At 35.4% G+C, this 15,273-nt stretch overlaps 1 protein-coding gene across 4 annotated transcripts in view; it reads right to left on the bottom strand.

The window, feature by feature from the left end:
- Positions 1–10,894, bottom strand: part of LOC136041231 (nucleolar complex protein 2-like) — a 43,603-nt gene extending 32,709 nt beyond the window's left edge. Inside the window, exon 1 of one of the 4 annotated variants that reach the window (XM_065725865.1) lies at positions 10,808–10,894. The gene's annotated coding sequence lies outside the window, so the exon portion shown is untranslated. Of the gene's footprint in view, positions 1–9,991; positions 10,249–10,807 lie in introns of those variants that run through there. The other 3 variants (XM_065725840.1, XM_065725850.1, XM_065725856.1) reach the window with 3 other exon arrangements.
- Positions 10,895–15,273: the final 4,379 nt, after the last annotated feature.

The following is a 15,273-nucleotide window of genomic DNA, read 5'->3' as shown; positions in this document are numbered from 1 at the left end:
TCTTGCAACTAATTCGCTCCGAAGTGCGAATTAAGGTAATTAAGGTAAAAAGCATATCCAACCAGAGATTCAAATAGTGTTACAAGTGGTCATACCCTCTGAGTTGGCTCTTTATCTTTGTTTTCCATCTACATGAGCACTTACTGTAAATATATGGAAAAGAGAAACTGATCAGCTTTTGGAGGTTCTATTTTCTCATCAAGGAATTTAAATAGACTATTACAACCAACGATTTTTTTGGTGCAGGCCTATTGTTCTGTCTTATATTATTGTGCTACTCTAGAAATTCTTAATTATTGAAAATAAAGTGGGTAGAAGGAAGGTATTTTTCATATATCTTGAATTTTAATCAGGGTTTTAGTATGCACAAGTAATTTATATGTAATAAGAAAGTTTTTAAAAAAAAAACTTTCGAATTAAATGTTGCTAATTGGTAGTTGATATACCCTGCATACAAAATTTTTGGACTGGAACTGGATGTTACTGTTTAGCTATGAGATTCCCAATGTGGGGCACTTGCTCCATTGGTGGGGTATGGACAGGACGTGCAGCTTTTTACTGACTTTACTTTAGAGTTTTTCTTTAAAAAAGAAAAGAAAAACATTTTTCATGTGAATGACACAGCATTCAAATGAATTTAAAGAGTGCAAAAAAACATGATATGTTGAAATGATGTTATGCATTGTATAAAATTGCATGAGTGTTACTGAGCTTCCATGCAGCTCAACCTTATATAACTGAAGCCTTGTGCAACTAAATCCTGTTTAACTAGACCCACGTGCAACTGAGCCCTATTTAACTGAATCCTGGCGCAAATAGACCCCTGTGCTGCTCAACCCTATTTGACTAAACCCTTGTGTATCTGAATCCCCATTTAACTGGACCCCATAAACCTCAGCCATATTTGACTGAGCCCTCGTTTGACCAAATCCCTGTACAACTCAACCTCATTTAACTAAACCCTTGTCACTGGGCCCCTATTTAAATCAACCCTCTATCGACTTAACCCTTATGTTACTCACCCATGTTTAAAGTGAGTCTTGTTTCACTGAACTCAATTCGAGGTCTAAGAAGAAGTTTGAACTAGCACTGATAAAGAAGCTCAAAATATGCTTCTTGGTTTGTTGGAGTTTCTAACTTATATTATTCATTTGGACAAAGCATTGTTGAATTTGGACTTTAGCTCTAAGATTAGATATAGCTTTTACCCTGATCAGAGTCAAGTTTAATAGGATGGGGTCTCTAGTCTAGGAATACACAGAAGTCAAAAAGAATTTGAAGACAAATTGAAAAGTATTGGGGGGAAACCAAAACTTTACAGGCTCAAAAATTGCTGTTGAAAGAAAAATATTCTAAAAGAATACTGGGACAGTAGTGATCTTTATACATATAAACAGGTTTGAGTGGTGAATTAATTGTCTTTTTATTTAGAAATTTCAGGTGAGACACACTATGTAACATCAAACGAATCACCAGTTAATGCACACCTTAATGGGGTGGAGGATATAAAACACTAATTCTGAGAACCTCAGAAGGTTAACCATTTCAGGTCCTCTGCAAGGTTCCAGTGACTGGCTAATACAGAGGAAAACAGAAAGAAAAAGATTACACGTTTGGGTATCAAGCAATTTTTCGTAATTTTCTAGAATTTGTTTGTTTTAGTGTTGAAATGAAAGTAAATAGCTTCTATCATTAACAAATCAGCTTTGTGCTTGAATGAATTTTCTCACTTAATAGTTTTTATAACTTTTTTTTTTTGCTTTCCACTTGCAAAAATGACTAGGTAGGGAATTATTCAAGAGAAGAAATTAAAGACTAGTATGAGGATTTTTGATCATGGAAATTTCAGTGGTAGACCTTTTATGGTTTCAAGCCTTTTCACTCCAGAAATGATGCTAAAATTGGATTTTGGTGCTACCAAGCATTTTATGATGGTGTTGTCATAAGGAAATTGTAAACTGTGTGTAAATGTAAATATTAGGGTTCAAACAACTTTAAACAGCTCTCTACAATATTCTTGTGCCCTATCAGAACTGGAAAAATAAAACAGAAAAGGGGAGACTTATTAGTGTTTCCAGCATTTCTTACAAGTTCCCAGGAAATTTTTCCGAAGTAAAATTTTACTATGGTTTTAATAATAGCTATCATTCCTGAATCAGCATTAACGGTACGTTTTTTTTATAAGACTAGCTGTTGGGGTGGGGCTTCGCGCCGCCCCAACACCTAGTTGGTGGGGGCGCTTCGCGCTCCCCCAGCCCCCCGCGCGCGTAAGTCGTTACGCGCCATTGTAGTTGTGTCTCTGTGTCCCACCTGTGAACATAGAAAGATATATATATATATATATATATATATATATGTTTTTAAATACGTAAAACTTTGCAAATATACAACATTCTTCGAAGTCACATTGTCTGTGCATATAAATAGATTGTCAGGTTTACCGACTCTTGAACATGCAACATAAAATTGTCCATGTGCGCCAGCCCAACACCTAGTTGGGGGGGGGGGGGGGCGCTTCGCGGTTGGGGGGAGGGCGTCCCAGTCTGTAATTTCTCTTTGAGCGTCCCAGTCGTCATTTATATTCCCTGGGTCCCGGTCGTCATTTGTGTCCTGGTCGTCATTTGTGTCCTGGTCGTCATTTGTGTCCCGGTCTGTAATTTCTCTTTGAGTGTCCCGGTCGTCATTTATATTTCCTGTGTCTCGGTTTTTAGTTTTCTTTTTCTCCTTTATTTTTCAGTTTTTTTCCTTTTTTTAGTTTTTTTCATTAGTTTTTTTTCTTTTTAGTTTTTTTGTAGTTTTTACTTTTTTTGTTTTTTTTTGTTTTTTTGTTTTTAGTTTTTTATTTTTTTTTTAGTATTTTCTTTTTAGTTTTTTTTTGTAGTTTTTACCTTTTTTAGTTTTTCTTCTTCTTTTGTAGTAATGCTAAAGCCAAGGTTCGAACCTGGAACCTCTCGGACCTGGAACATAACGCTTTACCAACTCAGCTACTTTGGCTTGAATACATTCGTTTTTGAATTGGTAAATGATGTGTCCCGGTCGTCATTTATTCCCTGTGTCCCGGCCGTCATTTGTGTCCCGGTCTGTAATTTCGTCAGTCGACAAACATGACGTCAGACGACAAACAACTTCAAGACGAAATACAGCTCAATCCTTATAATGACGTCAGTCGACAAACATGACGTCAGTTGACACACAAACATGACGTCGCTCGCTACACAGACAACTTATTTTTATATATATAGATAGATAGTGCATTTCAACGTGTCTTTAAGATTTTGGTTACTATGGGCTTTCTCTGTACTAGGATATAGCTATTGCTGAAACCATGACCTTCAAGTGTGTTTGAGCCCTGAGCAAGAAAAGATTTGCTAATTTTCAAATATATAGGGCAGAAGGGTACATTTTAGTTTTTTAGATGGGGGGGGTGAATTTAAATCAAAGCTGTATAAAAGAATAAAAAACATTTAATTTGAGTCAGCTTTTGTCACCTCCAACAGAATGGGATGAATTACATTTTGTATTATTTATTTGAAGAGGGTTGAGCTGAATGTGGTTAATTTGAATGGGAGATGAATCAGAAAGGTTTGTTTTAAATGGGGATTGGCGAGAAAGAGGATTGAGTCAAATGATGGTTGAAATGCATAGAAGGTGAATAGAATGGGAGTTGAGTTGCACAAGGATTGAGTTGAGTTGAGTGAGGGTGGAGTTAGACGAAGGCTAAGTTTCGCAGGGTTCAGTGGCAAAAAGGCTCATTATTGACACATGCTTGTGAAACTTCAACTGGTTATTAAAGCAAATACCTAAATCCCTTACTGAATCTACAGATGAAACAGGTGTATCACCAAGAAAATAACAATAAGTTGTTTTCAAAAAGTAATGAAGTATAAAATATTTTTGACCATTAACGAACATGGAGTTCGATTTACACCAATCATTTAGGGGATTCAGATCCTCTTGAATAAGGGCAACATCTACAAGGGAGGTGACGCTTTTATACAGTTTTATGTTGTCTGCAAACAGTTTGACAGTGGAGTGACAAATTCCTCCACTGTCAAATCATTGACAAACAAACAAAACAACACTGGGCCATAACAACTGCCTTGTGACACACCAATCAAAATTAGGCTCTCACTTGAAAGTGCACTACTAGCTATATCTTTCTGGAAACAACCTGATAATTAATCTGTAATCCATGCTAAAGTTCTACTGCCTAGCTCATACTTTTCACATTTTTCAAGCAACTAACTGATACTTTGTAAAATGCTTTACTGAAGTCAATGTACAAGCAATCAAACTTCAAACCAAAATCAGCCATATTTTGGAGATCTTTTATAATGTCTAGCAACTGTGTATTGCATGACCTGTTTATTCAAAGTTTATTTCTTTTCACTATTCCAAGAAGTTTTAATTTCCTTAAAATTCTGTCTTAAAACCTCTTCTAACCACATTTGGAGATAATCTAATTTTTGTTCAGCCCCAGATTTAAAATCTTGAATTGTTAGTCAATGTCAGTTTTTTTTTTATCCAGTTACCCTTTTGCCATTTCATGGAGAGGATCTTCTTTGATTTTAGTGGTTTCTTTCAATGATTTGTTTGTATTTATTTTAGTGTTTTTTTTTTATGGTTGCTACTTATTTTCTCTATTTCTACTCGGAAAATGGTTGAATGGAGGTCTTGCCCTAACTGCTGTTTTCTTCATTTTCACTGGCTAGAATTATACTTGGTTTTTCTTCTTCGCAAATACTACTACTAACCACTCCCTGCAGTACCCAGCCACTTGAGGCCAACCCAGCTATGCATGCTCCTCCTCCATCCCAATCTATCAACAGCCTTTCTCTTTACACCTTCCCAGGAAGTTCCCATTTTCTTTAAATCTTTCTTGAATCCTTCTGGAGAACTGCTATTCTGTAACTTTACTCTAAAAACACCCTTCCTGATTTATTTACCTTAACCTTGCAATCACACGACAGCATACACCCAGAATTGGGGCTATTAAGAAGGAAACATGTCAAGAAAATGATCTTTGCTTCATGATGTGCAGAAAAATTGAAGATGACCATTTTCTAGTAGTTTGTAAGTGGCAATTGCATCTCCTGTCTTCCTTCTATAGACTAGGGTGGGGAGTTTAAGGGATACAAGGTATTCCTCATACAACTTATCTTGAAAAGCTGGTAAGAGCTTTGTTGCTTGCCTTTGGACACTCTTGAGTGCTTTAATGTCTATTTTGTAATGGGGATGGACACACAATATTAAGTATGGACATACAATAGCTTTGTACAGTTTTGTAACCACACACAGCTTCCTGGCAGTAAACATTCTTTATATGAGCCCTAGAGCTGTGTTTACTTTAGCAACTTGACCTTGTGTGCAGCTGTGAAACTTGAGTTTGTCATCAACAACAAGCCCAGGTCCTTCTCCTCACTTATAGCCTCAAGTAGGTCATCTCCAATATAGTAAGAACATCTAGGATTGTCATATCCAAGACGCAGGACTTTACATTTTGACACATTAAAACTGTAAACCCCACTGAGATGACCATCTAGATAGTTGATCTAAAATTCCTTGCATTGCTGAGGGATTGAGGCTAATTTGGGCCTATCCTAAGACCTTGCATTCATCAGCACATAGTGTCAATGGCTTTTTCAGGTGAGTTGTACAGTCGTTAATATATATGTTGAACAACATGGACCCCAGGAATGTGAACTGTGGGACTCCACTAATGACAGTAATTTCATCAAAATAAATAGTTTTATAGGTGGCATCATAAACTACTACCCTCTGAGTTCTTCCAGTAAGAAAGACTTCAATCCAGGCAACTACCCTAAATGCTTCCATTTTCAGGAGAAGAAACTGATGCTGTACTTTATCAGAGGCTTTTGCTTGATCAAGCAATATGACATCCACCAGAAAACCATCATCTAAGAGTCTGGTGACAAAGTCATATGATTCAATGAAGTTTGTAACCATTGAGCAACCTTTACAGAAACCATGCTGACTTTTGCCAGTGACTGATTTCTTTCAAGGTGAGAGACCAGTACATCATTTATAATGCTCTTGAGGACCTTACATACAACAGAAGTAAGACTTATAGGGCAGAAATTACAAGCTTGGTCCTTTCTCCCTTTCTTGATTTGATGTTGACCTGCTTCTAGTCACTTGGGAGCACTTTGGAAGTGAGTGACATCCCAAACATCACTGTTATTGGCTCAGCAATTTGTTCAGCAGCTTTATTTGTATCCAGTCTTTTAAGCCTTTTCAGAACATCTTCTACACCTATAATTGTCATATAAATTGGTTCTCTAATTGGTTGTTCTGGTAAAGTGGGTTGAAGGTTTGCTATGGGCTAAGTGGAGAAATTTGCACCAAAGCTAGAGTTGAGAAAATCTGCTTTTTCTTTAGCCTCTGAGGTCTTTGTGCTATCCTCTTTCATGAGGTCCAAGATATCATGTCTGGAGGGATTAGCTGCTGAGACATGGTGCCAGAACCGCTTTGGATTCTGCTTTGTGTCAGCTGCAATTGCCTCCTCATGGTTTTGTATCATCTTCTAAGTAAAATTTCTTAGCCTATTTCAGCATTTTTTGAATGTGTCACAGTGGTTATCACATCAACACTTTACATATTTGGTCCATGCTCTTTTCTTCTTCCTTCTAGCCCTTGTGACTTCTTTGGGTAAGAAAGGGAGTGTTTTAGGCAGGGACAATCAGTATATCCAGCTATGTTTATTTTCTGCAGCTAGAAAATAACATGCAATACTCTTGTTTTAACCATGTACCAATAGGTTAAACCAGCACTGGCAAAATCTCAAAACAGAAAAACACATAAGAAATATATATTTTGGGCTATTTGTTTGCACCCTAGGGAGGAGGAGGGTGAAGTATAGTGAAATTGTTTTCTTAACATGTTTCCTTCTTAGTAGCCCCATTTCTAGTTGCCCTTTGACTCTAATACTTGCTGCCCTTGACCAAGAGTTTTTGTTCAACTGGAAGGTAGCTGAATCCTTAAACAAGAAATAATAAGAAACCAGGAAGAAAATTAGGCCTACCCTATAGAAGTCATGATGAAGGTCTATAATTGGGCTTTTTCAGAAGTAGACATGCTAGGAGACATATTGCAAATTTTGTACTTATTTTCATGGTCTCATATGTATTTTTGAAAATTCATTCCCAGTCCTCCATTAGGCCTATGGTTTTATATAATCCTAGGAATAAGCATTTTGTCTTTTTTTTTAAATTTGTGCTGAAAGATACCCCATCCTACAAATATATTTTTTTATATATGGCAGAACCCTTGCTGTGCAAATTTTCTAGGAGCTTTTTTAATGATCTCCCTTAACAGGTTTTTGCTTAAACACAGTGAGATATGTAAATTAAATTAAGTACTGAATTATGCCTGTGGATAAACTTTGGATAATCAGACCATTAGTAAAAATTTATGTACCTTGTGTGACAATAAATAATGTCTTTTAGAGTGTTAAATGAAAACTAAAGAAAACACACAATGATTTTTGACTAATCATAAGGTTTTCCTAAATAGAATGTTTTGCCCAGAATGTCAAAAAGAATGTTAACCAAGGAACAATAATGACAAATTACAGGAGAGCTTACAGTAGACTAAACACTTAAGGTTTTCAACACCTAACAGTGAACAATTTGTTAAATTTTGTGAACTCTATGACCAGTGCATATATGTATAGCATTGAACATCTATGGTGTTCAGTGCATGAAGTATTCTGCAAGAGTGGGAGATCCAATGTTAATTTGGCTGGTTATCTTGTTAATTTTTATTAGTTTTTTTTCCTGATAAAGGTGCTAGATTACACCCTTTATTACTGCAGAAGGCTAAGCTCTACAAAGCTAATATTTGTCAGCCAGTTCAAAGTTAACCTGGCATCAGTCAAGTACCAAATTAAATCATATTTATTATCATATGGATTAGGATGTTGATTCATCACATTTCATTAAATTAATCATCTGTATATATTAGGCTATAATCTTGATTCATCATTTTTCATAATTATTTGTATAATTTCCTCTGAATGCAAAACTGCTAGATCATCCTAGAATCAAAAAGGTAATTTCTGTATCCATTTTCATAACATTAATTCTCAATTGTGTTTTTAGAAAATATGTACATGGTGCTTTATATTGTATTTTGCCACTGTAGTTTCAATTATAAGTTAATTCTGAAGATGGCATGGCATTTAGTGCATTTGTCCTGTGGTGGTGCAGTGGGTTTGACCTTAGCTTGGTAATACAGGACCCAGAGATCAAATCATGTTGCAGGAATGCACTACAGGGCCAATGCAGGGACCTTAGTAGTCAAGAAGCATTGTTAATCCAGTACAATATAGTGCATTTGTGAAAAATTACAAATTTCTTAGAAAAACTGGAAAAAAAGGAAAGAAGTGAAGATAAAGGCTCTTCTGCTGCAAACTATGTCAACTAGGATTATTTTGCATACTATGAAGCTAAAATTGCTTTCTTAACATGTCTCCTTATGTCCTGGATTGCTCCTAGATTTGTACCCTAGAGCCAGTTAAAGGGAGACTCAATGCCATAATAACATTGAAATGTTTTAAATTAAAATATTGATAGGTAATGACTTGCCATGCATGCACTCTTCTAAGCTCAAGAAATAAACATATCAAAAGGATAGATATGAAGTCATGATAACATCTTCCTGGGGGTTATCTTAGCCCCAGGATTTCTTCATGCTAGATTCATACACCTACTTCCCAGGTTAGTAAGAGCCCCCTTAACCAAAATTTTCTACAGTAAAAATTCTAGTTAATTGACTTCTTGCTATCTCAGAAAGGGTTTAGATTAGGAAGATGAGCCTTTCAGGGATGAATCTACAGACTAAGGTATATCCTGGGAAGGTATTTTAAAGTACCCCTCTCCACTCCTTCTCTCTCTAGAGGGCCCTGAAATTTGCCTACATGACAGGTCTATTTACCTACTGAAATTTTGACAAAACAGCATTTTACCTTAATTTTTAGTAACTAGTTTCTTTTACTCTACCTTTAGTTCTGAAAATGCAATTCCTGCTATTTGAGTAGAATTTTGAGCCATATCAATGTTTTTTTTTCAAAATTTAGGAAATGTTTTTGCATATCTTTAAAACCTTATAAAATGGAATTGAGCAAAGTTATGAAGCTGAAAACAATTTTGTTGTACTTCAATTAAGCAGAAGATCTATTTTGCAAGGTTTCACATTTATAACACACATATTTTTAAAGGTCATCAAAGGTTAGGGCCCTCTTGAGGGAGAAGAAGTGGAGGTATTGCTTCAAAATATCTTCCTGGGACATACTTTAGTCTGTAGATCCATCCCTGAAAGTTTCATTTTCCTAACTTAAACTCTTTCTGAGATAGCAAGAAGTCAATTAACTAGAATTTTACCAAAGTATGTCCCAGGAAGGTATTTTAAAGTACCCACCTCTACTCCTTCTCCCTCTAGAAGGCCCTGAAATTTGCCTACATGACAGGTCTATTGAAATTTTGACCTATTGAATTTTTGACCCATTGAACTACATGACCTATTGAAATTTTGACAAAACAGCATTTTACCTTAATTTTCAGTTACTAGGCTAGTTGCTTTTTCTCTTGCCTTTTGTTCTGAAAATGCAATTCTTGTTATTTGAGAAGAATTTTGAGCCATATCAATGTTTTTTTTTCAAAATTTAGGAAATGTATTTGCATATCTTTCAAACCTTATAAAATGGAATTAAGCAAAGTTATGAAGCTGAAAACAATTTTATTGTACTTCAATTAAGCAGAAGATCTATTTTGCCAGGTTTCACTTTTATAATAGGCTACACATATTTTTAAAGGTCAGGGCCCTCTAGAGGGAGAAGGAGCTGAGGTAGTTACTTCAAAATACCTTCCCAGGACATAGACTACTTTAGTCTGTGGATTCATCCCTGAAAGTTTCATTTTCCTAACCTAAACCCTTTTTGAGATAGCAAGAAGTCAATTAACTAGAATTTTACCTCTTCTACATCAATTTTACCATTCTTCATTAGTGAGAGGTTTTTATTAGGCGAGTTCCTAAAATGGTATAGCCTATTTATAAACCAGTACAAACAAATTGCATACCTTCTCCTTCTATTTACCCCCGTGTTCTTTTACTTGTCCGATTACTTATCCGACTAATCGAAGCGTTTTATGACATGCACTTGACGTCAGAGGCTAGTCGGATTATTCCCTCGAACGCTCACTTGTCCTTGGGCTTACACTTGTATCCAATTACTTAGGATAGGTGACGTCAATGTTGAATATTTTTTTAAATGGATAAACATGTGAAATCGTTTAGTCTAAAGAAAAGACAAGGAAACTGTAAATAGTGGAAATAATCTTAGCTTTTCAGTTACCTGTAAGTAATCTTATGCATATTCCTTAGGATTGAAAGGGTTTTTGGTGTTCTAGGCCCATCTTGCATAGGCTAAGCTTAATAAGGAGTCAGAAGAAGTTTTTTGGTTGTTAAAAATGTTGGTTCATAGGAAGGCAGCTATCACATTAGTGAGTTAATCAAATATTACCATATCAAACAGGTTTATTTTCAAAACCAAACTAAAATTTTTAGTTGAAAAAAGTTTAGAATGATTAGTACAATGCCTATAGGCCTGTTATGTAGTTTATATTTGTTAAGATTGCTGTTTAAACTGGATTTTTAAGGTAAAGTATGGTAAAATTTTACTTTTGCTACTTTTGCTATCTTTGAAAGAGGTTAGGTTAGGAAAATAAAACTTCTAGGGAAGTGTCTACAGGCTAAAGTATGTCCCAGGAAGATATTTTGAAGTACCTACCTCCACTTCTTTTTCCTCTAGAGAGTCCTGAACTTTTTGGGTACCTTAATTTTTGGTTATCAGTTTCTTTGTCTCTGGCCTTAGTTCTGAAAAGACAGTTTCTGTTGATTAAGCAGAACTTTAAGCCATAACAGTGGGTTTCTCTAAATTTAGAAATAATCTTTTATGCCAGCTTGTTACAGGTTAAATATATGGCTGATTTTATTTATCCTTCATGAATTTTTGTTTTATTTGATTTCATTGATGTCAGTTGCTTTATGTTAAAAATGTGTTTATTTTTTTTACATCAAGCTTCTTTTTCTGTGAAAAAATGTGAATTGTTTTTCTTTTTGCATGGGTTATAAAATGTAAAGAAATGCCTGGCCCTTCATTTCATAGATATAACTAAAAGTCTTTGAGGCATCTTATATCAAAATACATCTGACACATTTTAATATTTTTTTTAGAGGACACCATTAAGGGGGTGATTAAGTGAACTGATGGAACTCGAAAATCCCATGTTAAATTGAAAATTTATATTTAAAAAGTACTCAAGTATTCATTGGCAGAAGATGCCGCTTTTAATATCAGGCCATAGCTTCTTGAAGATGCTACAAAATGTTTGAAAGGATTTTGTTCTATTTCCTCTAATTGCTTAGAAATCTTAGAAAATGTCTAGGGATTTTTCACATGTGTACTCTATGAAGGATATTGCTTTTGGAACAAAATTGGTACTATCATGTGCAGAAGACAATAACCTATAAGATGATTGGAACCATTTTTTGATGTATTTTCCTGTTTTCTAACAGTCCCCTAGAATATTTTCAGCTACCTGAAATTTTTACAAGTCGGTTGCCATAAAGAATCGTTTCAGATCGCCAATAATAACCCCTAGAGACGAAAATGACAAGCTGGAATAATCAGCTGCTTGTTAATAGTGTGAAATTTTCATAAATTATTTCAATGCAATGAAGAAACATAGAAATGAGAAATAGTCAGGAGCCTTCAGGAAAGTTACGCACACAAAGCCAAAATCATGGGGAAAATTAAATCAAAGCGAGGTATGGAACTGCAAAACTGCGAGAAATTTGGGGATAGGCTAGTGGATAAAGAACCGAAAAGAGTCTAAGGCGGACTATTGCATGGAAGTTGGAAAGAATGGACTGGTCAACCCCAAACGAGGCCACGACTACTTTTACCAAGTACAATCAGTCAGCTTGAATGTGCTCAGCTATATACTTGCTTTTTCATGATTTTTACCCAGAAAGACTTCTACATTGAAAAGATAGACCGCAATCCAGGCTTTTGGACCGAAAAGATTTTTCCCAAGCTGAAAGGATTCTTCATTGATGCTTTGATCCCAAAGTTCCACAGGGGGTTCCAATACAAGAGCCGTACTTATAAGATTAATCGTCTAGTACCGGTAACAGGAAAATTCATTTTCCTTACATTCTATCCTTCTTTGTAGTTACATACTTAATTGTATTGTCATTTGAAATAAAATACCTTTGTTTATATTGCTTGTCCTCCAACTTTATCAAACAGTTCGTAGTAACGAACTGTAGTAAAGAGCGACCCGGCTCAATAGTAACCAAAACTCTAAAAAATGGAATTTTGGTACCAATAGCTACATCAAAAGAATCGCATTTTAATGCTGATTTTAAATATATTAAATAAAAAAACAAGTTTTTTCAACTGAAAGTAAGGAGCGACATTAAAACTTAAAACGAACAGAAATTACTTCGTATATAAAAGGGGCTGCTTCTTCATCAACGCCCCGCTCTTACGCTAAAGTTTGACTCTTTCTCCCAACTCTTCTTTTTAAAACAGTAAAAAACTTTAGCGTAAAGAGCGGGGCGTTGATGAGGAAGCAGCCCCTTTTATATACGAAGTAATTTATGTCCGTTTTAAGTTTTAATGTCGCTCCTTACTTTCAGTTGAAAAAACTTGTTTTTTTATTTAATTTCTGAATGTTTTTGAATAAATGCATGTTTTGATTTTGGCTCTCTGCAGAGTAATAATTGAAACAAAATTTGATTTTTTTTTTTTTTTTTTTTTTGCTGAATGGCTTACTCATTATTTTGATCGAATGATTTTGGGAAAAAAGAGCGGGGGAGGAAGCCTAGTTGCCCTCCAATTTTTTGGTTAATAAAAAAAGGCAACTAGAAATTTAATTTATTACGAATGGTTTTATAAGTAAAAGATATACGTAACTTATAAACTAGCTTACGTGAAGAATTTTTTATTCTCATATTTTTATTACACATATGAGAGGGTTCACCCCGTCGTCAGTACCTCTCTCTTTACACTAAATCTTAAATTTTGGCCCAATTAATTAAGAATGACCCCTGAATCACAAAAGCCGTAGAATAAATAGTTGACATTACTAAAAATACTTTAGCGTAAAGAGCGAGGTATTAGGAGGAGGTGAGCCCCTCATATGGGTAATAATTTCTGTTCGTTTTAAGTTTTGATGCTGCTCCTTACTTCCAGCTGAAAAAAAACTTTTTCATATATATTTTTTCATTGTTTTTTTTTTAATAATGTTAGTAAATCCTGCGCTCCCTTCATGGAAATTTTCTTCCCCCATGACCAAGTCCTCGATGGAAAGTTCCCCCAGTATATCCCCCTCTTTTCGACCCCTCTCCCCGACCAAAAAATTCTCCTGAAAACACCTGTACACTTCCCAATAACCATTACTATATGTAAGCACTGGTCAAAGTTTTTAACTTGTAACCCCTCCCACGGAGACTATGGAGGAGTAAGTCGTCTCCAAAGACATAGTTATAAGGTTTTTCGACTACGTTGAATAAAATGGCTATCTCAGAATTTTGATCCGTTGACTTTGGGAAAATAATTAGCGTGGGAGGGGGCCTAGGTGCCCTCCAATTTTTTCGTCGCTTAAAAAGGGCACTAGAACTTTTTATTTCCGTTTGAATGAGCCCTCTCGCAACATTCTAGGACAATTTGGTGGATACGATCACCCCTGGAAAAAAAAAAACAAAAAAAAAACAAATAAACGCGCATCCGTGATCTGCCTAAAAGTCATAGAACACTACTGTAGAAATTTCAAGCTCCTATCTGCAAAAATGTGGAATTTTGTATTTTTTGTCAGAAGGCAGATCACAGATGCGTGTTTATTTGTTGTTTTTTTTTCAGGGGTGATCGTATCAACCCAGTGGCCCTAGAATGCTGCAAAAGGGCTCATTCTAACGGAAATGAAAAGTTCTAGTGCCTTTTTTAAGTGACCAAAATCTCGGAGGGCACCTAGGCCCCCGTCCCACGCTAATTATTTTTCCAAAGTAACCGGATCAAAATTCTGAGATAGCTATTTTATTCAGCGTAGTCGGAAATCCTTATAACTAAATCCTTATAAGTGTACAGACGTCTTCAGGGGCGTTTTCATTTGGTCTGGGGCAGGGTTGAGAAGAGAGGGATATGCTGGGGAAACTTTTCATGGAGGAAGAAAATTTCCATGAAGGGAGCGCAGGATTTCCTACTATTATTAAAAAAAAAAACAATGAAAAAATAAATATGACAAAGTTTTTTCAACTGAAAGTGAGGAGCAGCATTAAAACTTAAAAGGAACAGAAATTATTACGCATATGAGGGGCTCACCTCCTCCTAATACCTCGCTCTCTACGCTAAAGTATTTTTAGAATTTCAACTATTTATTCTACGGCTTTTGTAATTCAGGGGTCATTCTTAAGAAATCGGGACAAAATTTAAGCTCTAGTGTGAAGAGGGAGGTACTGTTGAGGGGGTGAGCCCCCCTCATATATGTAATAAAAATGTGAGAATACAGAAGTTCCTTACGTAAGCTAATTTGTAAGTTACGTATGTCTTTAACTAGTAAAATTTATTTTTACTAATAATTTTACTAATAAAAAAATTCGTAAGAAATTAAAAGTTCTAGTTGCCTTTTCAGGTAACCAAATAATCGGAGAGCAACTATACCTCCTTCCTCGCTCCTATTTTTTTCTCAAAATCGTTTGGTCAAAACTATGAGAAACCCATTTAGCCAAAATAATAAATACCCAAATTTCGTTTTAATTATTCATCTGTGGAGAGCATAAATCAAAACATGCATTGATTAAAAAACGTTAAGAAATTAAATTAAATAAAAACAAGTGTTTTTAACTGAAAGTAAGGAGTGACATTAAAACATAAAACGAACAGAAATTACTTCATATATGAAAGCGGCTGTCTCCTCATCAATGCCCCGGTCTTCACGCTAAAGTCTGACTCTTCCTCTTAACTCTATTTTTTAAAACAGTAAAAAACTTCAGCGTAAAGAGCGGGGCGTTCATGAGGAAGCAGTCCCTTTCATATACGAAGTAATTTCTGTTCGTCTTAAGTTTTAATGTCACTCCTTACTTTCAGTTTTATTTTTTTTTTAATTTAATTTGTAAGAAAACTTTGGTTTTCTAAGAATCCTCGAAGAAAGCTTTCAACTAAGTTCGCTGTTTAGTTTCGAATTAATGAAA

This window comes from Artemia franciscana, chromosome 2 (genome assembly GCF_032884065.1).
Source record: "Artemia franciscana chromosome 2, ASM3288406v1, whole genome shotgun sequence".
NCBI classification, from domain to species: Eukaryota; Metazoa; Arthropoda; class Branchiopoda; order Anostraca; family Artemiidae; genus Artemia; species Artemia franciscana.
This window is presented reverse-complemented; position numbering and strand designations above follow the sequence as displayed.